The 23,419-nt window shown below is 36.6% G+C and overlaps 1 long non-coding RNA gene across 1 annotated transcript in view; it reads right to left on the reverse strand.

Moving 5' to 3' along the window:
• LOC129926592 (uncharacterized) overlaps positions 1 to 23,419 on the reverse strand; it is a 41,205-nt gene that overhangs the window by 13,697 nt on the left and 4,089 nt on the right. The window contains exon 2 of the long non-coding RNA XR_008778291.1: positions 11,127 to 11,772. This is a non-coding gene — a long non-coding RNA (uncharacterized LOC129926592). The remainder of the gene's footprint in view (positions 1 to 11,126; positions 11,773 to 23,419) is intronic.

Raw genomic sequence — 23,419 nt, forward strand, 5'->3', positions numbered from 1 at the left:
TACAGTCGATACAGTCGATGTAAGACGTGTGCGGCTCTGATGTGGTAGACTTGAGTACGACTTGGTTCAGCTTTGGGAGACCTGGAGCGACACTGGGAAGTGTGTCGTTGGTCTGTTCTGTGGAATACGGCTCGATGCAAGTTGAGAAGAGATGAATTGCAACGAAGTGAAGAGATGAATTGCAACAAAGTATAGCTAACTGTAAACTGACAGATATTGTACAGTCTTCTACGCTACATGTTACAGTAACGAATTGTTAGAGTTAATAGTCATTAAAGTTATATGAAACTGAAAGTTTAGTCGTCAAGTTCTTTGCTGTGTTTTTATTTGTGTGCCTACTAATACATTTAGCCAGAAGATTCAGAAATACGTAACAGTATGATGAAATAAATGGCAAATCGCTTTTTCAATGATGTCATTGATGCACGAGCCCTTTTCATCAACAAACCAGTAATACAATCATCAATAGACATATTGATGAAACAGGCTTCATATGGTAATTACGTGTGCTCAAACCTTGCAACCTCCTCCGAATACCGCTAACTCATGCCACTTCCATTACGTCATGTGAGAGATCATTCTCAAAGCTCAAGCTCATCAAAAACTATCTCAGGAGCACAATGACGCAAGAAAGGCTTATCATGGCTTTAATGTCAGTGAAGTCACAAATACTAGAAAGTATCGATGTAGATGATGTTATAGATTTTTTTGCTTGCTGCACAGAATGCACCACGTGAAGCGATAACAATTGAGATTAGACACTTGTGCATTATTTAACAAATAAACAACGGTATTATTCATTAAAAGAGTCTTAATGATTATTTTTGTTAAGCTTACTGATATACTGAACCAATTTGATTTTGGCCTTATATATTTTTGCGTACATTATCTCATGTTATATGACGAATGTCAAAATGCAAGGGGCCCCCAAAGAGATCATTCCCCCCCGGGTCCCCAAATCCCTAGTTGCGCCACTGTTTCCACCCTGTAAATTGTCGATTTTTAAGAGTAACTAAAAAACTAAAACAAATAAAAATTACTTATTTCAACCATAGTCGATCAATGGCACCTACTTTAAACTCAAAATATGTAGGTTTTTATAATAATTGACAAATTATCATTTAATCTTATCTTCTTTTTTTCATATAGATTACAGACATATGTGTATTGAGAGAGGAAATTATGTTAATTTAAATGATTTATGATCACCAGAGGTCATCAACTGTTCGGTTATTGTCTTTTCTGATAGAAATGTATTTTTTGAAAGTGCAATGCAGCTCTGTGTTATTGGGTTAAGCTATATTTATTGCTAATATATGCTATTGTTATGGGCTTTAGATTAGTTATGCTTTTATTAGCTATGTATTTTAACAATATCATGGTCGAATTGTTCAGGGATATCTTAATCTAACACTAATCCACAATTATATATTAACAATCTGTATTCCATTACCCTATCTTAATACCTCTATAGTTTACATTTTCTACACTCTTGCGTATTCGACTATAATTGGCTGAGTTTATGTCCCTTTTTTACCAGTGTGGTTTTATTTGATCACTATAAAAATGCTGAACATTGTAGTGCGTGGGAGGTGCGGTCAGCACTCGGTGACACCGACCCTAATGACGCCGCCGCATAAGCCTATGTTTTGTCTAGGAGTACGGAAAAACATGGTAGCTAGAAAGGTTTCTGTTTGAGCAGCATTTGACTAGAAACATTTTTGCTGTATACCTTATTTGTCAGGTGTCAGCGAACTCTATAGCTCTGACATTTCAACATTGTGAATTAAAACACATTATTTTGGTTTCAATCTTTCTAGTTTTCTTTTCTTACAGACTTTAGGTACAGGTGATATATAATAAATGTATTTTATATTGGTCTGACAGACTTTAGGTACAGGTGATATATAATAAATGTATTTTATATTGGTCTGACAGACTTTAGGTACAGGTGATATATAATAAATGTATTTTATATTGGTCTGACAGACTTTAGGTACAGGTGATATATAATAAATGTATTTTATATTGGTCTGACAGACTTTAGGTACAGGTGATATATAATAAATGTATTTTATATTGGTCTGACAGACTTTAGGTACAGGTGATATATAATAAATGTATTTTATATTGGTCTGACAGACTTTAGGTACAGGTGATATATAATAAATGTATTTTATATTGGTCTGACAGACTTTAGGTACAGGTGATATATAATAAATGTATTTTATATTGGTCTGACAGACTTTAGGTACAGGTGATATATAATAAATGTATTTTATATTGGTCTGACAGACTTTAGGTACAGGTGATATATAATAAATGTATTTTATATTGGTCTGACAGACTTTAGGTACAGGTGATATATAATAAATGTATTTTATATTGGTCTGACAGACTTTAGGTACAGGTGATATATAATAAATGTATTTTATATTGGTCTGACAGACTTTAGGTACAGGTGATATATAATAAATGTATTTTATATTGGTCTGACAGACTTTAGGTACAGGTGATATATAATAAATGTATTTTATATTGGTCTGAAAGCGTCGGGGTAGCCAGGAATTTTGTTCGGGGGTCCGGGCACTATTTTCGGTTTTATAAAATGCACATTTTGAGGTGTCTACAGTGCATTATCCTGCTATTAAATAATTTTAGATAAAAAAAAACCCAAATCTGCTAATCACTGCACTTTATTTAAGTAGCCAAGCGACTTGGTAGACATTTGTAACCCCTTGGCTACGCTGATGGAATTTGGTGACTGTAGTTTGCTTTAGATTTTATAACGAAAAGGGACGTTTTATGATCAAAACCATCTGTTGGGGGGGGGTAAACTAAAAAATCTTTAGAGTTTTTTTTTTAAACAAACTCAAAACCCCTTTAGCTACGCTTTTAACTTTGGTGACTGTAGTGTGCTTTAGAATAATATTGAAGAGGTTTGTTTTATTTTACCTCAAAAGTCTCCGTAGGGGAGTTTAAACTCTAACCCATCTGGAGGGGTTTTAAACTTGGATCTTTCTGGAGAGGGGCTTAAACTCAAAACCCCCTTGACTAAGCTCATAGACTTTTGTGACCTTAGTTTACATTAATTCTATATTGTAGAAGTGTTGTTTGTTTTCCAAACCTCTTAAGGCTGTTTTAACTTAAGGTCTTTTGGAAGGTAAATTATTTAAACTCAAAATCCACTGGAGGGAGATATTTAACTGAACCCAACCCTAACCCCGACTACGCCCATGTCTGAAATGCTATACAATTCCATGCTGTTCTTATGTAGTCATTTTGGTTGTACTCTAGATCTAGTGTTCCTATTACGTAGTAGCCAGGATTAAGAAAATATCAAATTCTTCTTTAACTTCTTGTTTGTTTCCACGGGCTTGCCGTGTTCTTGAGTGCATACCAGACAGACTACACTCAAGTTGACTTGCCACGAGCTTTCCGGTCATGTGATCTAAAGGGACGTTACCACAAGGAAGAAATAATCCTTGCCATCACAAGTCCATGTGTTGACTTCCTTTGAATACTCCATGAATTTTATTTTCCTAAATCGCTCCAAACACGAAGATTAAATAACAAACGTTCCGTTGATTTTTTAACATAACGCACCCCACCCTTCGAACTCTCTTTTACACATGTACATGCTCACTCTTACACACTCACATAAACACTAAAGACTATATGACCTAATAGATTGAAATGTCAGAGTAGCCTGTAAAATTAATTCAACCATTTTGTTAGATAGAGCTACAAATGTATCAAGTACATTGAATTATACAATAAATAACAATTTCTTTCTAACTATTGTAGTTATCAATTTGTCGCTCAATTATCTTTTTAAATATTAACTCTAAATTATACGGATTTAAAGATATATTGCTATTAACAACTTTAATTCTACTTGACCACTCTACATTTTAGTATTCAGACACTATTGTTAGGTTCAAGTTATAAATCATCTAACCTGTAATTTTACGTATGTTTAAAAACAATAGTCAGATTATGATGAACACTGGTATTACAGTTGGCCTCCAGGAAGCCTTTGATAGTGCTTCTAGCATTTAGAATTTTTTTATATTTTATGGTTTTCAATGTTCCCATTGTCTGTGTGACATAAAACAAGTGTGTGTGTGTGTATTTGTGTACCTTTCTTCCTGAAGATAAGTCTGTATGTTTTATCTATTTCACATTACTCGATAACCCATTCAATCCTATTAAATAATCTTTGTAGTAATCTTTTTAGTGCCCCCAGAAAGGGGAATAGACGCTATTAGTTTTGTTTGGACTGTCTGTCCGTCAATCCATAATCCATCAATCTCATAAACTAGAAAATATTTGAAAATCCAACATGATGATATTTTAGACCTTTCAAAGTTCTGATAGAACGGCTACTTTTTTCTTTTCTGAAAGTGAAAATTTAAAATTTAATTTTTAAAATCAACTATGAAAGAAGTTTTTTTCATAAAATTACACCATTCTTACAACTATTCACTATAAATAGTAATAAAAAAACAGGGGTTATTTAGTAAGGGAGATCTCCTTTTACCATATTTTCAACACATTTATGCAAATGTTTTACATTTAAAAATAAAACGTTTATTGAGTGTATTTTTTTTTTCTACAATTGTATTGCTAAGTCAAATAAGTTCCTTCATACTAACTACAAGATTTACAAAAAGAAATATTTTCTTATATTTTGAAGAAAAAATCTATCTATGTATATAAGTGGAACATAATTTAAAAAAACAATTAACAAGCAGTTTTTTCATATTATCGGGTTAAGCGTACAGCATGGTACAACACATACCATACTGGAAAAGGAAGGAGAGATTGTTTTTTTACGGAAATATTTTTTTGAGGCTTTGAATAAGAGATTAGCCATTTACAGAACAATTAGATCAATTAAATAATTAATATAAGACATCAGTTAGGCCAGGTTCACATTGAACTTCTCCTTCACTTTCACATATCTCTTGGTCTGCTGGACCGTTGGGCACTGGCGGATCCAGGGGGGGGGGCGGTAGGGGCGATCGCCCCCCCTCCCCCACTCGGCCGAGTTTACACAATTTGTATACGAATTTATTACTTATGTTAATAATATATACTGATTATTTATATTTCAACCTATTTTTAGATTATTTCGCCCCCCCCCCTTTTCTAGTATTTTGGCCAATTTGGTAGGATCGGAAGGAGGTGATGGCATCAATCCGCCCCCCCCCCCCCACCATAAACTTTCGAGTGGGGGGGGGGGCGGTCCTATGTATTTCTAGAAATCACAGCTTACTAACAGAATCAATTAAATATCTATATGATTAAAACTTGTTATTGGTATTTTAACCGGTCTTTATATTTTGTCGTTCACCTGTTGGCCGATTGGAAGGGGAGGAGCGAATACCTCTACTGCCCTTCCCATCTAAACCCTTTGAGTGTGTGGGGGGGCGGTCCTACTTTTATGGAGAAATCATAGTATGTGAACAAAATTAATCGAATATCTATATAATATAAACAGGTGGAAGTGCGATACATGCAATCACCTTCCCCCCATCGGACAAATCAATACTTTTTCTTTTTGTATTATAGTAAGAAATTACAAAATTAAAAAATCTGTCACTAATATAATTTATATATGCTATAAAGTAAATTTTTATATCGAGTCGCCCAACCCCTATTCTTTAATGCAAAATGCAATCATTAGCAGAAATTATAAAAAGGAGCGAGGATTAAACAAAGCAAATTATAAACTCAAAATGTTAAATGTTAATGTTGAAGCTAAAAAGTACCTCTTCAATATAGTCGGTCTTATTTCAGGAGACGAAACTCAGTATCGAAGCTCGATAGAAGAGTTTACAAACTGGTGCACCGACAACTTTCTAGAACTGAATGTAATAAAAACTAAAGAACTTATAATAGATTTTAGAAAGAAAAAACTAACTATACGTGAACTGCAAATAAACACTACATCTATAGAACAAGTAAAGGCATATAAATATCTAGGCGTTATCATCAACAACAAGCTTTCATGGGAAGACCACCTTGGAACTCTGACAAAGAAAACAGCCCAGCGACTCTTTTTTCTATACAAACTCAACAGTTTTAAATTAAACAAGAAGATCCTTGAGACATTTTACGGCGCGACTGTACAAAATCTGCTAACATACGGAATAAGTTGTTGGCAAGGCAACGCCTCATCTAAACTGTAGCAACGTCTAGAAAACATCATTAAAAAAGCATCAAAAATTACACTCACAACATTACCACATTTAAAGGAACTTTTTGAACAAACGTGCCTAAGAAAAATCGAAAAAATCTTGGAAGACAACGGCCACCCGCTCCATCAGAACTACGCCAGGTCGTCGCGAAGTGGGCGACTGCTGTCAATCAAAACAAGAACGGAGCGGTACAAAAACTCGTTCGTACCTCACTCGGTCAGACTCTATCACCGCCACTCATTGATCAGGGAACATGAAATGCACCAAGATACCTGTGTGTAGTCGCTGAATGAACTCTTTATGTTGTCTGTTGTATTTATGTGTATTTTTCTGTTGTGTTGTCTTTATATGAGAAACGAGTCCTTGTAATCACAACAAATTTCCGTAAGGATCAATAAAGCAGTCTTAGTCTTAGTCTTAGTCTTAAATAAAAGCAAATTACTCACTCTAAAATCTATGAGCGTAGCCAAAGAGGTATTGAGTTTAAACCACCCGCCAGGGGGTTTGAAGCTAAAAAATACATCTTCAGTGTAAGAAAAAAGAAAATTACTCACTCTAAAATCTATGAGCGTAGCCAAAGAGGTATTGAGTTTAAACCACCCGCCAGGGGGTTTGAAGCTAAAAAATACATCTTCAGTGTAAGAAAAAAGAAAATTACTCACTCAAAATGCTATGAGCGTAGCCAAAGAGGTATTGAGTTTAAACCACCCGCCAGGGGGTTTGAAGCTAAAAAATACATCTTCAGTGTAAGAAAAAAGAAAATTACGCACTCAAAATGCTATGAGCGTAGCCAAAGAGGTATTGAGTTTAAACCACCCGCCAGGGGGTTTGAAGCTAAAAAATACATCTTCAGTGTAAGAAAAAAGAAAATTACGCACTCAAAATGCTATGAGCGTAGCCAAAGAGGTATTGAGTTTAAACCACCCGCCAGGGGGTTTGAAGCTAAAAAATACATCTTCAGTGTAAGAAAAAAGAAAATTACGCACTCAAAATGCTATGAGCGTAGCCAAAGAGGTATTGAGTTTAAACCACCCGCCAGGGGGTTTGAAGCTAAAAAATACATCTTCAGTGTAAGAAAAAAGAAAATTACGCACTCAAAATGCTATGAGCGTAGCCAAAGAGGTATTGAGTTTAAACCACCCGCCATGGGGCTTGATGCTAAAAATACCTCTTCAATATAAAAAAAAAAGCAAATTACACACTAAAATTATTTGAGCGTAGCCAATCCAATCGGGGGTTTTGAGTTTAAACCCCTCTCCTACAGATGGCTTTTTTTTAAAGATTAAAACCCCTACAGATGTTTTTTTTTTAAAGTTTAAAACTCCTCCAGATGATTTTGAGTTTAAGATCCCCCTACAGAGCATTTGGAGGTGGAAAACCCCCAACAGATGATTTTGACGATAAAACTTCCCTTTTCGAAATAAAATCTAAAGCAGACTACAGTCACTTAATTCCAATAGCGTATTCAAGAGAAACTACACATTTTTACCAGTGGCGGGGCTCCATTAATAAAGTGCAGTGAATGGTCATCTGCCGAAATTGAAAAACACTAATGTGGCTCAACAAAGAAGGCTAAGACAGATTTTAGGAGTCAGTTATAGAGATCGGGTCCAAATCAAAGAAATCCTATGCCGAACTGGGAGTCGACCCCTTAGTAAGATTGTGAGAGAGCGTCGCATGAAGTTTGCGGGACATGTTCTCCGACAAAAAGAATTACGCATAAGAAGAGTTGCAATGATATCCTAGTACAACTTGACGCCACTCGTTCTTGGAGGTCCTCATGGCAGGTGGGAAGAGGCTTCAGACATAACCAATGACAGATTTTTATGGAAACAGCTTGACAGCAAATGCTCCGAACGGCGCGGGAGGGTCTAAGTCAGTAAGAATAGCACATTAGGTTTTTGAAATAAAATTTTTTAATAGCAGAATAATGCTCTGCAGGTACCTCAGAATATGCATTTTGTTGGCTTTCAATACCAGAAATAGTGCTTGGTGGCGGGGATTCGCCCCGCGCTGGGGAGCTCCTAGCGCTCCCCCAGACCCCTTTGCTAGTAGTGGCGTGAGATCTACAACTTTATGGAAACAGCTTAACGGCAAATGCGCAGAACGGCGCGGGAGGGTCTAAGTCAGTAAATAGCACATTAAGTTTTTGAAATAAAACTTTTTAATAGCAGGAAAATGTAGTGTAGATACCTCAGAATATGCATTTTGTTGGCTTTTAATATCAGAAATAGTGCTTGGCGGCGGGGTACGGACACGCGCTGAGGGAGCTCCTAGCGTTCCCCCAGACCCCCTTGCTAGTAATGGCGGGGAATCTACAATTTTTCCACCAACTCAAGGAAGAACCTATTCTAGGGCACAATAAACGTCTTCCGAAAAATGAAGGGTCAGAATGTAACAAAGAATATGTACACACACACACACACATAAATACATATAAAAAAAATTTTCGCGGGTGGGGGGGGGGGGGGGTCGGGTGGGGGAGAAAAAAATCCACCGGCCAAACCCCCCCCCCCCCGAAAAAAAATTCTGGCTACGCCCATGTATATATATATGCTGAACGCACGTTTATGCATAGGGTTAGGGTGTACTGGGCGTTAGGGTTAGGGTTTGGAAAAATATCGTCCCCCCCCACTCCAAAGTTCTGGATCCGCCAGTGCCGTTGGGGCACCACACAAGAATTGTCAACCTTCTTTCTCCATTCCTCTCTGTCATTCGCCTTTGATATTGAAACCTGCCTTTTTACCTGCCTGGGTGGACCACTTCGGGAGCCGATATTGAGTTTGTGTTCCCACACAAACTTTCTTTGTAACCTTGTTTTTTAAAGTATAGTATTATGGTATATTGTTAGTAAGTTGTTTAGGTCCTTGGCTACTTTCCTGTATAGTTTAAGTGCTTGTATTTTTGTTCAGACCTTATGTAAAATTACTCCCACATTCTCTTTGTTCTGTATAAGTGTTGTTTGTTTAATGTTTCTGATAGTGTTTTTGAAAATGTAGGTTGGTGGTGGTTCTGTGATATTTACAAAAATAAACTATCTTCGGGATAACCAGTTTGATAACTAAAATTGCTGTACCACATATGTTAGTCGCTGCCTAATGAAAACTTTGGAGTGTGTTTTTTTATGGTAGCTAAAATAGTCTCACACTGCTTTTTGTGGTAATACTTTGGGTTGCTGGTCCACACGATGCAACATATTTTAAATTCTTTCTCTGTTTTAAGGTTAAATGGGATTTTAGGGTAGATTGGCCCAATGTCATAATGAAAGATTTGCTAATGTTGACTTTTGACCCGCGTGCCCTCCCAAAAATGATAAACTTGTCTGTATTTGTGGATATGTCTGGATGAACATCGGCGTAAGCCTTAACATAAAATGCGGATGTTTTAGGAGTCATAAAGATCGGGATCCGTACAGGGAAACCCTATGCCGAACTGGGAGTCGAACACTTAATGAGGTTGTGCAAAGGCGTCGCATGAGATTTGCGGGCCATGTTCTCCGACAAAATGAACTACGCATATCAGGAGTTGCGATGATACGGAGGCCAATATGAGGAAACCGCAAACAGGGACGTCATCGGATTATTTGGCGCCACACTTTCATGTGGGACCTCTGAGCAGTTTACACCAGGTGGATTGAGGCTTTAGAAATTGCCAATGACAAATCTTGGTGGAGACAGCTTGCCGCCCAAATGCGCAGACTGGCCAAATACACAAGAACTAGTGACTTTGTATATGACTAACCTCAAACACACTGAAGATGTTACTTTTATTTGTGTATGTATGTTGATCTATGTTATGTGTCTGTTTTGTTAGTAGTCTTATAGTTTCCCTTGTTCTACTGTTCAGTGTTTTTCTCAAGTATATTATTAGTGTGTCTGTAATCCTGTTAGTTTTTCATCTTCTTGTTCATAACAATAAAATGGAGTTGTATCTTAAACATCAGTGTTGTAATCAAATCTCAATAATTAATATAAAAACTTTAGCTTTGCTTTTCTTGTTTTTTGAAAGGGAGTTTTAATCCTAAAATTCCGGTTGGGTACATTTTTGGAATTTATAGACTTATGGCTAATTATTGACTTAAACGATAATAAATCTACTTTAGATTAATTTGGCGTGGAGAGGATGAAGTTTAAACTCAACCCCTTTCGAAGGGTACGTTTAAGAAATTTTATGACTGTAGTTTGCTTTAGATTTTATCAAAAAGGGAAATTTTAACGTCATGACGTCCTGGAGAGGGGGCTTTAAACTCAAAACCCCAATTTGCTACGCTTACAGAATTTGTGACTGTTATTAAGTTTAATATTGAAAGTTTATTTTTAACCTCAAAACCCGCTGAGGAGATTTTGCAAGCAAAATTCTCTGGAGAGGGCTTTAAATTTAAAGCACTCTCTTAGCTTCGTTCATAGAATCATGTGAATGTTGTTTATATTTGTCGTCAAAAACTCTGTAAAAGGGGGATTTAAACTAAAAACCTAATTTTACCTTTGCTACGCCCATGGACTTTGGTGACTGTCGTTTGCTTTTATTTTCGTTTTATAGAAGAGGGAGGTAACCTCAAAACCCGATAGAGTGAATTTTAAATCCCCCCCCTCCTTAACCTCGCTGGGGAAATGATGGTTTAACATAAACTCTCACCTACAATACCCCCCTCCCAATTCCACACCCCCTTCCCTGCGGAGAGGCTTTCATTTTAAGTGGAAGGGGTTAAACAAATATAGCTACCTTTAATTTCCCCAAACTAATATCAGTTTCTCATTAGAGTTTAGGGGAGCCATAAAAGCCACGATATTTAAAATCTCATAGTTTTCTCTTAGATTAGAACTCAAGACCACTCGGTTCGAAAGCCAATTGCTTTACAACTCAGCCATCTCTTCCCCGTAAATTAGTGTAATTACATAAGTAAGTTTTCCTTTGACTTACCTATTTTTGCACTAAAGACTTTGCCTAGCACTCTGAACTCCTCCTTTCAGTCTGTTCCCCAACGATTTGTCTGAATGCTTTTAAATTACACATAGATGTGTCTGAATATAAGTCTGGAACATTTCTTTGCGTTGGAGGGTTGACCTGATATTCCCCACTTCTATTTGCCAATCTAGCAAAACCCTTACGAAGCCATTTGTAAATCTGTGAAACATTTACAGGCATCAACATTGCTAATATTGCCACGAGCAGCCACTTCACCCATTTCTTTGGGCATTGATTTTCGGAATCTTTTTCTTTGGGGGCTTTTGGTTCGTAAACATGGATGTCATTCGAAGAGCTTTTTATTGAGACTGTCTCATTGACAGTCCAATATACCTTTACTGACTCGTTTGGGAAGCCTTTGCAAAGAAACTTTAGAACAAGTTTACATCTTGAGTCGTTCTCTCCTTGGCAGCCAGGAAGATCAGCATTTGTCCTAACTCTTTCGCAGAATATTAAGTCAGATTCTGCATTTAATTTGCACAAATACTTATCTGAAAAATAATTCAACTTCCTTTCGGGTGACGTGACATTCTCTTATTCAAAACATCCAATTCCTATGTTGCACTTTTTGGCTTGAATGTCACACAAACAGTTAAGCAAGCTGTTGAAAAAAAAAGGCATAAGAAAAAAATAATTAAAATTGTAAGTTTTTTTTTCTTTAAAAAATTTCAATGGAATTTGCTCAATATTTCGAAAACTATTGTAACTGTCTCTTTATTAGAATTCCATCTTTTACATTCGTTATGGAGTGTGTTTGTGTGTTTCTATAGTGACGTTGGGAAGAGGTTAGCAGTTGGTTTTGAATGGTGCAATGTAGGCATGGGCGTAGCCAGGGGGTGGGTAGGGGGTTCTAACCCCTTAACCTCGACATAAAAGTCCCCTGCAGGGGGAGGGAGTAGAAAGTAGTGACCGATTTTTAGCGGCCCCCGAAAGGGGAAAAGACGCTATTAATTTTGTATGGAATGTCTGTCCGTCTGTCCATCCGTCCGTCCCGTTTAGATCTCGTAAACTAGAAAATATATTTAAAAAATCTGACACTATAATATTTTAGAACATTCAAAGTTCTGATGCAACAGCTCCTTTTTTTTTCTGAAAGCGAAAAATGTAATTTTTTAAATCACTTATGCAAGCAGTTTTTTTTTTCATAAAAATACACCGGTTTTACAACTATTCACTATAAATAGTAACAAAAACTGGAAGCTCTTTAGAAAGGGAGCTGACCTTTACCATATTTTAAACGTATTTATGCAAATGGTTTAAGATTTGTGTATCAAAATTTTTAAAATTACTTTTGTATTGCCAAGATATGTAAGTTCTGTCATATTAATTACTACAATTACACACAAAAAAAAGTTATATTTTTTTTTAAAGAAAAAAAAACTATTTAGTATGCATATAAGTTAAACATAATTTAAAACAACAATTAATAAGTATATTATCATATAATTGCGAGAACCGCAACAAGCGGACTGCGCTATACTCGTCTTAACTATTTTTATTTTTTTTACAGATCTTTTTTCCTTGATGATTTGAAAAAGAGATTGACACTTTACAAAACAATTAGATAAATTAGATACTTATTATAAGACATCAGTTAGGCTAGGTTTACAACTAACTTCGAATTCACTTTCACCTATCATTTGATCTGTTGGACCGCTGGGACACCACACAAGGTCTGTCATCCTTCTTTCTCCATTCTTCCCTGTCATTTGTCTTTGATCGAATTTCATTTTGATGTTATTTTGGAAAATATTGAAACCTGCCTGGATGGACCACTTCGGTGGCCGATTTTGAGTTTGTGTTTCCACACAAACTGTCTATGTAACCTTGTTTTATTTGATTTTGTTTATTTTAGGTGGTATTTTAATACTAAACCGTTACTTGTCCCAGCACAGCAAAGGGAGTTTTAAGTTTAAAACCCCATAGCAGGGTGTTTTTTCAGTTAAATTCCCCTCTTCTATAAAACAAAACAAAAAAAAATGCAAACGAAAATTCCCAAATTCCAATAGAACAGCTAAGGAAGATTTTGATTTTGAAACACCTCCGAAATTTTCAATACGCCCTCTTCAATATAAAAAAGCAAATTACACACTCAAAATTCCATAAGCGTAGCCAAATGGGTTTTGAGTTTAAAACCCTTTCAGTGGGGTTTGAAGCCAAAAAATACATCTTTAATATTAAAAAAATCAAATTACACACTCAAAATGCTATTAGCGTAGCCAAAAAAAGGCTTTTGAGTTGAAACCCCCCATTCAGAGAAAAATACCTTTTCAATAAAAAAAAATTACCCACTAACATTCTTTGAGCGTAGCCAAGCCAATGGGGGTTTTGAGTTTAAACCCCCCTCATCAAGATGGCTTTTTTTAAAGTTAAAAGCCCCTCTAGATGGTTTTGAATTTAAAATCCCCTACAAAGACTCCAGAGATATTTTTAGTTTAAAACCCCCAACAGATAATTGTGACCATAAAACTTGCCTTTTCAATATAAAATCTAAAGCAAAGTACAGTCATCTAATTCCAAGAGCGTGACCAAGAGAGGTTACACATTTCTACCAGTGGCTGAGCCCCATTAATAAAGTGCAGTGAATAATCATGTGCCAAAATTGAAAAAGACTTTAGGATTATAGGAGTCAAATAGAGATCAGGTCTCAATCAAGGAAATATTATGCCGAACTGTGAGTCGACCCCATGATAAGGTTGTGACAGGGTTTGATGCTTGCGGGACATGTTTTCCAACAAAATGAATTACGCATAACAAGAGTTGCGATGACATAGAGGCCATTATGAGGATCAGGAACATCTCTAGTACAACTTGGCGCCACACTTTTTTGGAGGTACTCAAAGCAGGTGGGAAGACATTGCCAGTGACAGATTTTTGTGGAAGCAGCTTGCTGCCCAATGCGCCGAACGGCGCGGGAGGATCTAAGTAAGTAAGAATAGCAGATTAGGTTTTTAAAATAAAACTTTTATTGTAGAATAATGCACTGTAGATACCTCAGAATATGCATTTTGTTGGCTTTTAATACCGGAAAGAGTGCTTGGCGGCGGGGTTTCGCCCCGAATTCTGCTGGTGGAGCTCTCAGCGCTCCCTCAGACCCTCTTGCCTTTTTCCACTAACTTCAGGAAGAACATATTCTAGGGTACACTAAACGTCTTCCAAAAGAATGAAGGGTCCGAATATAATAAAGATTAATTATGTACACGCACACAAGTAACAAAGTGGCGATTTAATTACAAATACATCGACAGCCAATTCAACACTAATGGCTACATCAAATACAAATGCTTTCTTGAACTTAACAGAACTGCCTAACTAAACATTACTAGTCTCTCTAGCTCGTACAGCTACATTTTCGAGGACTCAAAGGCACCACAAGTCCTTACTGCTTTGCTGTCCTGGATAGTCCGCCACTGGAGATACAAGTTGATCACTTTCGCCGTGACTTGCGTGCGTAATATTTACGACACTGGTCCTTGCCGAACTGGCGTGTACTGTCACTTGTCACGGTTGACCACTCGTCCTGCGCTGGACTGTGGCGATTTGGGTAGGCTCAAAACACACAGGACTACACCCATCTGTGTCACCACCAGGTTTACAACACTGTCCCCTCCTTTGGTGTGAGAAGTGGGATGGGTTTCATCTTCAGACTTGTATGGAGGACATGCTTGTGGGGCAGGTTGGTAACTCTCCACATGCAAAGGTCCCTCACCTTCGGCATCAGGCTGCGCACCAGGCTTCATTCGACTAGTCTCATTGGTCTTGATCTCTAGACAGACATCTACAGGTTTCAAACCTCGCCGGTAGCTTTTATCATGCAAAATCGCCGTGACTTGCGTGCGTAATATTTACACACAGGTCGTTGCAGAACTGGCGTGTACTGTCACTGGTCACGGTTGACCGCTCGTCCTCCGCTGGACTGGGGCGATTTTCGTAGGCTAAGAACACACACAGCACTACCCTCATCTGTGTCATCACCAGGTTTATAACAATACAAACGTTAAGTCTGTCAGAAACTTGGAGAGCCACTAAAACAAATATTTAAAAGCTCCAGACCTTTGTTAACAAATGCCTACGCCGGATATTAGGAATTAGGTGGCCAGAAAAGATAACTACTATCGTTTTGTGGGAGAGAACTAGACATAAGCCAATAGCCCAAGACATCACAAAACGAAAATGGAGCTGGATAGGACACACCCTGCGAAAACCAGCTACCAATGTTGCAAGAGAGATAGGAAGCAATAGCGGCTTTAGGGTGTGGCAAATAGGGCTCAGCACGACCAGCCGGTTGACCCAGAGCGGGCCATCTGGGCCTCAGGTCTAGAGAAACTTAGAGCAAAAGTACTGTGTTGTAGCTTATCCTCGGATAGGCACCTACTCAAATACCAGGATAACAGTGATATAAAAGAAGTAAGGCTCTTTTGAGCTCCAAAAGTGCTAAGCAAAGAATTTAGGGCACTCTCCCAAACATCTGACCAGTTGAGTGATGAACGTAACATTTTTGTTGCCATGTTTTGAAAAACACAGAGGCGTAAGCTTCTCGCACGCCATTCGACGCATAAGGCTGTAAGCTTTCTCTACGGAAATCAGTTTAAGGCGACTTTCAAAGCCACTTCTCAGCAGGTGCCCACGAATTTCAGGGCTTCTACAAAGGTGTGACACCAGGCTAGACGTTGACGGCCTTGTTTTTTTTTTAATTTCCTCTTTTCGGCTTTTATGATAAGGCTGACTTTGGTAATTGTGTTTCGTCTTTTCTAATGATATAACTCACAAATATCAATTGACGTTCAGTCGACACTTTCCTTAGATGGCGAATGCCTGTGTGCGAAAAGATTTCTCTATTGGTAAATTATCTCGAGAGGATTCGAAAGATCCTTCTTAGCCATTACTACTCCAACTCGGTTTGGTTTACGCCATGGGAATACGAATGCAGCCTGTTTAATGACAGCGTCGATGGCGTCACATGTAAATTATGAGTGAGTCTGGTGTGAATGTACACTTTGGTTTCTTATAATAATGTTTTTTGTTTGGTGTAATGCACAAATTGTAAGACAAATTTCCTTACGGATAATAAAGATTATTATTATTATTATTATTATTGTTCGTGGACTCAAAAAGAAACCCAAACTAGTTTTTAGTGTGAGTACATTATTTACATCCTTTGTCTTTCAAGACATATTACGGTCGGCAACCTTGTCTTGGTTAACCAAATGTCCATTTGTAGCGTACTCGTCATATAAACATCCAGTTACGGATTTACGGCAGTGCGTCAATCCTGTGCCTAAAAATCCGCAAACCTTAAAATATACAAAATACAAATTCGTTGTTTCTTCTAAAATATGGCATTGTATCTTTAGATATTATTATTTTTTAAACGTTTGCTTTTATTATTATCCTGATGATTCAATCGGAGAGTCATACTCACGTCAGTACGTCATCATACGTGCGGATAGACAGCTGCCAAATAATTGACCTGAAAAACTTGGGGCCTTCGATGGAAAGTTATACCGGGCAGTCTTTCCAAGCAAGTTCATTTTTATCGGCCCCCGTAAGGGGAAAAAGCCGCTATTAGGTTTGTGCTAAATGTCTGTCTGTCCGTCTGTCACACTCAGATTACGAAAACTAGAAGAGATATGAAAAATATTATTTCATCATTAAATGCGGCTTGAAAAGTTTAGGTGCAACGGCTACTTTTGGTTTTCTAAAAGCAAACCGATTAATTTATAAATTAATTATGCAAGCGATTTTTTCATAAAAATACACCAATTCTAAAACAATTAGGTAAATTTAAGGGAGGCAATGTTACAATATGCTTACAAAGATGGACAATTCTTGGTCTAGTTTAGAATTTTTGTTGTTTTACATGTTTCGGATGTTCCTTCAGAGTTGTAGTCCAAACCTCCCGTAGGACGACGGCGGATGGGAGCGGGCAGGGTTTGAACCTGGGACCATCGATGAATCCAAACGACAGCCCAGCGCGCAAACCGCACTACCAGACAGCCATGATTTAGACTAGATCAAGATCTATAATTTTAATTTCTAGGCTTAAAGTGTAGATTTTTATTTCTAACGTCTAGATTGTCAATATTGCAATGTTATAAAATACTAAAACTAATCTACTATTTTAATATTTCATATTGCAATTAGTCTATTAATTATCTAGTGTTTTTTTTTATATAAATCTTATATAAATTACATCTAAATTATCCCAAATATATATTTTAGATCTAGATCTAGTAGATATAGCAATGCCTGATCGTGGGGTTAGCGCGCAAGACTGATTATCTCTACGGTCTCGGTTTCATACCCTGCTGGATGCCATCCTCAGTCGACCAGCGAATATGCGGATCCGACAGGGATCCGTCTCCCACGGGGGCCACCTCTGAGTTTGTGTGGCAGCACAAACTGTCTTTGTAATCTTGTTTATATTGAAGAGGTATTTTTTAGCTTTAAACGCCGCAGAGGGTGGGGGTTTAAACTCAAAAAACTCTTGGCTTCGCTCATAGAATCTGGTGACTGATGAATGGATAGTCTTATATTCAAGAGGAGATTTTATCGTTAATTTCAGAGGGGGTTTTAAATTCAAAATCTTCCTTAGCTATGCTCTTGGAAATGGGGATTGTCGTTTGCATTATTTGTGTGTAGATTTTTATTTCTAAAGTCTAGATTGTCAATATGTCAATATTGCAATGTTATAAAATACTAAAACTAATCTACTATTTTAATATAGTAGATATAGATATTGAGAGTGCTAAATTAGTAGTTTAATTTAGGTAGATTTACATCCTCATTCTAGTTTCATTTAGGTCTAAATGAAAATGCTCAATACCAAAAGATTATCTAAAATTGCTCTTCTGACATATTGTACATATCAAGGAGTTGTCATTCCGTAATGTGTAGGTATATTATCAATAGTAGACTATTAGTTTGTAACCAGTTTGTCATTAGATTAAGAGCGATGCCAGGTCGTGCGGTTTGCGCGCAGGACTGATTATCTCTACGGTCTCGGTTTCATACCCTGCTCGATGCCATCTTCAGTCGACCAGCGAATATGCGGATCCGACAGAGATCCGTCTCCCACGGGGGCCGCCTCTGAGTTTGTGTGGCAACACAAACTCTCTTTGTAATCTTGTTAATAAACGATTTTAGTTTCCTTTTCTCACTATTTGCATTATTGCTTTAAATTAGTTGAATTTGATCAATTATCCTGCGGCCAGCATATACTTGTTATTGTTAAAGCTGTCTGGATAAAACCACCTAACTTCTCTAATCTTAAACCTATACTCTAATGAGCGATTCTTGTATATATATATTTAAATATATATACATTTAATGTCTATAAAATTGCAAGGTCTATGTAGACAAATGAGAACAACAATTCTCTGCCTATTGGTCTTATCAGAAAATGTCAAGGTCGATCGTTTGGTTTAAAAATCTCTATTATTAAGTTTTATGAATGAAATCTTTCTATATGATGTCAAATGAAAAAAAGAAAACAAACAAAAAAAAAAACTTGACACCAATTTTTTCAATTGTCCCAGAGCAATCGTAATCATCTTCTTTTTTGAAGTAACGTCTGTATTATATAAGATAAGGAAGGAAAAAATCAATAAACATAATGAAACACTTGCGCACCATCTCACTGTAGGCTCTATTTGTCACCAAAGTAAAATCTACCTACACGGCTGTCCGCAATTAAAATATAAACAATTTATAAATAAACAAATTTAAATTAATTTTTCTTCCATAATTCCATAATAAATCTATCTACATAAGTGTTTGTAAGAGTCTGCGCATGATTAAAGTACAAAATAAAAACGATGTATGTTTATGAATTGCATTTAATACTTGAATAGTGAATACCCTTTTTATAGTGCAACTTTCATTCTTATAGCATTCACAGAGAGCTTGGTCTAATCTCTTTTGTTGGACGACTAGAGGAGGGATACCTAGAAGCAGGTTTCAATTCTGTCTTTAGGCGCTCCTGAAACATAAATCTGCTTAAGTAGCCAGAATCCCATGTCCAGGCCTGGTTGTTGGATAAAAGCCTTTCTAACGACCCACTTAGGCTCCGATTCCCTTCTGGACTTCACTGAAGGATAAGTAGGCAAGTGGCTCTAGTCAATCAACTACATCTCACACACCGTATGACTTATGTCAAAAATGTTACATGAAATATTGCAAAGAAGTATTTTTATTTAAGTCGCTTAGTATTTCTTTTAAAGAAGTAAACATTACAAGTAAAAAACAACAACAAAGAACTATACTAAACTTTAGAAATAATGTCGCAACTATTGAATTAGTTGCATAGTTAATTTTTTTTTAGTCTAATAGCGCCGCCTTCATCACTAGGCGATGACGTCATTCGCGCTATTTTATTTTTTTCTTGTGTAGTATTAGTAATCTCCCCTTGTTGCTTCGTCCTATTTTCTTGTGACGTAAAGTGAATGCGTGCTACGACTTTCGTTGTAGATCGTCTGTTTCGTTCTCTCCATCTTGTAATGTAGAGACAAGTTGTGTTTTTGGAAGCTCTTGAATTTCTCCTTGTGCTTATGTTACTGGACAGCCTTAGCCTTTGTCTTGGATATATGTTTGATGGATTTAAAGGTGCTAATTAGTGACTCGAATCCCTACACCTATATGCATAATAAAACTTTCAATTAAAATTTATTATGACTTGGTAAAATGATAGGTCAAGTAATCTTTTCAAAGTAAATTCCTGACTATCTCTAGCTTAGACAATTTAGAATAATTAACATAATCCTATTATGCAGTTGAATTATTACAATGTGCTCAATCTTCGAACTCTACCGTCCCAAAACAAAACAAAAGAAATGGCCATAAAACAGCCTCTCTACGCCTTATTGGCTCACACTGAACATGATCCTCAGCTTGCGGTCAACTATTTTGCGCTCGCTTCCGCCTTTTTTTTTAAAATTTAAACGGATATTCTGTTCCAGAAGTCACCCAATACATTCTACTTAGCCCAAAGTATGGACAGCCTCTTAACGTTCTAGTCCACTTCACATTTTAGGGAAGAATAGTTTCAAATTGCGTTTAATACAGGGGGATAGCGTCTGACCAGGGCCAGTTGTAGCGAGAGTGAGGCGGAATAAATCGCTCCGTCAGCCTACAAAAATCCGTGTCTACCAAGCAGTGGTTTTCTCAACACTTCTATATGGATCTGAGCCATGGGTAATATACAGAAAGCAACTGTTTATACTTCTTGAACGCTTTCACCAATAATGTCAGCACTCCATAATGGACAAGACTGCACTACAAATAGCGATGCTTTTGTGAATGCTGGTGTGGATAGTATAGATGAACTTCTTATATTCCGATAGTTACGCTTGGCAGGCATGCATACAAACATACATACAAACATACATACATACATACATAGATACATACATAGATACATACATACATACATACATACGCCTTACATTCTACATTATAGTATAGATATATGTATATATATTAATTTTTATATTTCGAAAACGGCTTTAACGATATTCTTTAAAATATCAAGGTATATGCATATAAATGAGAAAAAAATATTCTCAACTCATTGACCACAAGGGGAAAACTCGAGGTCGAATCGGTTTGAAAATGTTTCATTATCGAAACATTAATTCTAACTACAATGTTTTATGAAGGAAAATTTTCCATGAGGTCAAAGAAAAAAAAAACTTGACACCGCTTACGTAGCTAGGCTTACAGCAGTACACTAAAACATTTTTTGGCAAACATGAACACGTTTTAATGAATCAATTGGCATAATTGATCATTTCCGCACCATCTTATTGTAGATTGATTTGCTATGAAACTATGAAAGAGAAATAATGAACTTAAATTTGCTTATGTATGATTAGTTATTGTGTTTAAGTGCTTTATACAGTGTTTACACTTTCATTGTGTAGAGACGTGTAGGTAGCTTTGACTTAGTTTTTATTGTGCTGGTGAATTGTTACCATGTGTCTACCATGAAGTCTACTGGCCCCACAATGAACATGTTATCTAGCTCGGGGTCAACGAATTTGCGTACGCTGACGCATCTTTTGGATTAACTATAAGCCTCGGTAAAACCCCGGCATGAGCTTCTTATAGTCCAACAGTCACGCTGGGCAGGGCACGTATCCCGTATGGGTGACAAACATATGCCTAAGGCAATCTTTTTTATTGAGCTGATAGGTGGTCGGCGTAACAGACGTGCCCCACGGAAACGCTTCTTTATAATATTGGAGTGGAGAATTGTATCAGGCTTTAAAATTTGGAAAACTTTGACACTACGTATACTACAAAAACAAACAAAACAAAGCAAAACAAAATTGACAGTGAAGTCATTGCTATAATAAACGTAAAGGGGGGGGGGAGAGGAACGTCTTGCATAGACTGCTTGATATCACGTTTCTTGAAAAGAGTGCAAGGTAGAATGCGCACTCAGATGTTATACATTATTTATACATGTTTTAACAGACCCCGTAAAGCGACATATGATACAAAGTACTGTGGTATCTTATATCATAGCACACCTAACATAGCTCTCTGAAGTTACTGTATAAAATGGCATCGTTCAAACTAAAGAAATGTTTTAGGATTTGTCTCTTCAAAGCTTATGGTACCAGTTCGAATATCTTGAAATGTCTGGAAAGGGATTGGCCTGACTATATATATATATATATATATATATATATATATATATATATATATATATATATATATATATATAATGTATATTATAATGCAGCTACAATATCAGTGAGGGTAATAAAAAAAAAATAGAAACGTAATTATAATGGCTGTGTACATTATTCATTTAAACTATGTTGTCAAATTCAGAAAATACTTCTTGCATACAATTTTATGTAGTCTAACAAATGTTTTCTTTCTTCGCCGCTTTAACTATTCAATTGGGTATTTTTAATTATTCATACTGAAGTGTCACCAAAATGTCTATAAACAATTCACTTGAGCGCTAATCATGCTACTGTTAGAACCGTGAAAGAACGATTTGAAGTTTGACGGCGATTGAAGCTTTTTGCTACCGCTCTTAAAATACCCTTCAGTAGTGCTATTAGAGAATGGAATGGGTTGCCTGAGTCAACTATGAAAACAAGTTACTTGGCAGAGTTTAAGTCATTGATTAAATACATAAATAAATAGACCTAAGAACACACATGGGACGTAATCCTCTTCTTGTTTAAAGTAACGTCTGTCTTTAATAAGAAGATGAGAACAAGAGGTTAATGCTGGAGTGCTTTAATCCCTTTAGCATTGAGCCAGACGACAAGATATTTTAACAAAAATACTAAAATACATCTACAGGCTGCAAAAGTTTTGAAAAAGATAAAACTAGGAAGTACTTGAACTTTACAATTCCAATGGAATACCGATGGGTCTGAAGGAACCTTTCCCAGCCCTTTTCCTCAAATACATGTCATCGTGGTGTCTTTGAAAGAAGCTTTTCAAAACAAACTTTTAATGAACAACTTTTGAGACATGAATTTCAAATCGAGCAACTCTGTCCATTGAAAACGAAATCGCTAAAAAAATATTCACTTTAAGTTTATTTATAAGTTTTCAAGTTTGAAATCCTGAAAAGCTCATGTACGCTTTTAAATGCTAAGCTTAATAATAACAATAATTGTAATTATTATTTTGTACTGATTAATAAATTCATCGTCGTTACAAAATTAGCACTATAAAGTTTACCCGTTTGCGTTACGAGCTCTTTAAAATCTACTAAGGAAAGCATTTCAGTTGATATTAAATATTTTTGTAATCTAAAATCTTTAATTGTAACTTATGCAATAGCTAATGATAAAATGTCAGAAACAATAAAACTTTAAAATAGAATCGACGCTCAATTTAAAATTCACAAACAACTGTCAACGAATGTAGGTAATTAGCTCACTGTATTATGGCGTAATTAAAGGAGCTAAACAATATTTTTTTTTTGAGAAGATTTGAGGAGAAAGCTGACGGGATGGGGGGGGGGGCGAGAGATCCCACCCTCAACATACCGCACCGGGTGACACCCACCTTGCTGATGCCTCTGCCTCATCCTAGAAATTTCGGGCGTATCCCCGAGTGCCAATAGTTTTTCTGCATTTTAGAACTTTAAAAACGTATTCCCTTTGTGTCTTCTAAGCACTCATTCTCAAAGTAAGAAGGTTGCAGGTCAAATAAAATTAAATTTAGATATTATCAAGACGATAGTCTTTTAAGAGAGACTTTCGATGCAGCAG

The sequence above is a fragment of the Biomphalaria glabrata genome, chromosome 6 (genome assembly GCF_947242115.1).
Source record: "Biomphalaria glabrata chromosome 6, xgBioGlab47.1, whole genome shotgun sequence".
Taxonomy (NCBI): domain Eukaryota; kingdom Metazoa; phylum Mollusca; class Gastropoda; family Planorbidae; genus Biomphalaria; species Biomphalaria glabrata.